Source organism: Lepus europaeus, chromosome 2 (genome assembly GCF_033115175.1).
Source record: "Lepus europaeus isolate LE1 chromosome 2, mLepTim1.pri, whole genome shotgun sequence".
In the NCBI taxonomy this organism is placed as follows: Eukaryota; Metazoa; Chordata; class Mammalia; order Lagomorpha; family Leporidae; genus Lepus; species Lepus europaeus.
The window spans coordinates 29,322,158-29,325,327 of NC_084828.1; positions in this window are offsets into that span (position 1 = coordinate 29,322,158).

Below are 3,170 nucleotides of genomic sequence, written 5' to 3' on the forward strand. Positions count from 1 at the left end.
TTTGTGTTTCTGTGTGGGTGCAAACTGTTGAAATCTTTACTTAGTATATACTAAATTGATCTTCTGTATATAAAGATAATTGAAAATGAATCTTGATGAGGGATGGGAAGGGAGAGGGAGTGGAAGACAGGAGGTTGCAGGTGGGAGGAAGGTTATGGGGGGAAAAGCCACTATAATTCAAAAGTTGTACTTTGGAAATTTATATTTATTAAATAAAAGTTGAAAAAAAAAAGAATAAAAGATTCCAATAAGATGGTACCAAAACCCCCCTTAGTTGCTCTCATCCATTTCTCTCTACTCGGAATCAACTACCTTTATTTGTTTTTATTGTCTTACTTGTTTTTTTCTTAGTATATGATCTATATGTTCCCAAATAATGTGCTAATATTCCCATTTTGATTTTTTGTTTTAAGCATTATCTATTAGTATTTACTTACATTTTAGAAAATGATTTTTTTTTAATTTGGCATTCTCCACCTTTACCCAATCACATGAATTCTTTTTGCTCTCCACCTTTCCAGTATTATAATTTTTTAAATTAATTTTTATTTGAGTGGCAAAGTTGCAGAGAGAGAGGGAGAGAGAGAGAGAGGAAGAAACAGGGAGAGAGGTCTTCCATCGCTTGTTTACTCCCAAAATGGTCACAATGGCTGGAGCTGGGCTGATATGAAGCCAGGAGCCAAGAGCTTCTTTCACATCTCCCCTGGGTTGCAGGGGTCCAAGCACTTGGGCCATCTTCCATTGCTTTCCCAGGTTATTAGCAAGGAACTGGATCAGAAGTGGAACAGCTGGGATTCGAACCAGCGTCCATATGGAATGTTGGCCCTGTAAGTGGAGGCTTAACCCACTACACCACAGCACCGGCCTTTCCAGTATTGTAACTTGAATTAGAGAAAAGTTACTGTAAATGCTATTCATAAGTAGCATTTTATGGAAGCACACCTTCCAAATTGATGCAGGAGATGAAAAATTTTTGACTCTTTGAATGCTTACAAATATTCTAATTCTTCCTGCATATCAATTGATAGTTTGGAAATAGACGTCAATATTGAGAAACATTATCTTTTAGGATTTTTAAGGTATTGCTCTTCTAACTTCTAGGAGCACACTATGGCTAGTGTGCTGTTGGAAAATCCAAAGATAATCATTTTCTTGGTCCTTGTAAGTGATCATTTTCCACACCCTGCTGTCTTGGAGCTTGTCTTTGTTCTCAGTTTTAAAATTTCATGATGAAATGACTTCAGTGTGGTTAATCTGAATTCTCTTTCAATGTAAATACTTAGGCCATTCTGTTCTTAGAAATTCACTTGAAATCAATAATTGTCTCTCTTCTCTTTCTCCATTCTGTTTCATGAGAACTCCTTTTATTTCAGAGTTCAACTTGTGAATTTGTCCTCTAATTATCTGATTTTTTTTCTTCTCTTTTCCATCCACTGGTTTACTCCCCAAATGGCTGCAACGACCAGAGCTGAGCCAATCCAAAGCTAGGAGCCAGGAGCTTCTTCATGGTCTCCCACCTGGGTGCAAGGTCCCAAACACTTGGACCATCTTCCACTGCTTTCCCAAGCCATAAACAGCGGATTGGAAGAGGAGCAGCAGGGACACAAACCAGCTCCCACATGGAATGCAGGTGACACAGGTGGAGGCTTAGCTTACTATGCCAAAGCGCCATTCCCCGTTTTCTTATTCTTATTTTTTGGTTCTTTTTTCTGGAGGATTTCTCCAATTTTATTTTCTGACACTTCTATTGAGTTTTTCATTTGTGCCCTTTTATATATTTAAAGTTTATAGTATTTTATATATTTGTTTACTGAACAGCCTTTTTTTAGAAACAGCAGATTGTATTTTTTTTTGTAAAAACAATGTATTCTCTTGCTTCCCTAAAGATATAAATGATAATAAATTTTCTTCTCTTTGTGTTGTCTTTTGTTCTTCCACTTGTTTGAACTTTACTTTTGTTCTGTATTTCTCGTTTTAAAAGATATCTTGGGGCCAGCCTTGTGGCAGAGCAGGTAATGCTCCAACTACAATGCTGGCATCCCATATTGTCCCGTCCCGCGGGATGTCAACTAGGGCCAAGCACCTAGAAGGAGGAATGAAAGGGACAGGAGACACAAGGAAGGCAGCAAGACAAGAGTTCTGATCAAGCTGCAAAGTTTATTTTTTACACAGGGGTTTATATACTTCTTAGGGGAAGCAGTAGGGGGTGGGAAAGAGGAGCTGTTTCAGGATCTGTTCAGGGTTGAAGGTCAGGTGGCAGAACATAGTTATCGCAAGCAGGCACATGTTATCTTAACCATGGGTTGTTCTTTAGTTATTGCAGAATGTTTCAGTCCTCAGGGCAAGAGGTTATGCAGGCACTTTTCCACGCCTAGAGCTATTAGGGAGGGGGAGAGTGTCCCCAACACCATATGGGTACCAGTTTGTGTCCTGGCTGCTCCACTTCTGATCCAGCTTTCTTAATGTTCTGTGAAAAACAATGGAGGATGGCCCAAGATGAAGCTCCAGCTCCTGGCTACAGCCTTGCCCATCTCTGGCTGTTGTCACTCCCATCTAGGGAGTGAACAAACAGATGCAAGATCTCTCTATTTCCCTCTCTGTCTGTAATTCTGCCTTTCAAATAAAGTAATATAAAAAAAAATCTTAGCTATCTGGTAATCCTGAATTGTTTGCATATACTTAAGAGTGTCATATACTTACCATATGAGGGTGAAGATTGTTGGCTTAGCTGTAGGGAGATTTGTTGATGTTAGTGCTGTGTAATACAACTATATACAATGATGAACATGTTCAGTACCATAGGCACTCCATATATGTCTATGGATCACTTGAAATGTGACTAGTTTTACTGAGGAAATGGTGTTTTCATTTTAATTAACTTACATTTTTATTTTTCTAGATTCATTTATTTATTTGAAAATCAGAATTATGCAGGGAAGGGGAGAGACAGAAAGAGAGATATCTTCTGTCTGCTGCTTCACTGCCCAGATGGTTGCAATGGTCAGGGCTGTGCCAGGCTGAAGCCAGGAGTTTCAACTGTGTTTCTCACATAGGCAGCAGTGGCCCAAACGCTTATGCCATCTTTGACTGCTTTTCTGAGGCTACTAGAAGGCAGCTGGTTCAGAAACGGATCAGCTGGGACACGAATTGGTACCCATATGGGATGCTGG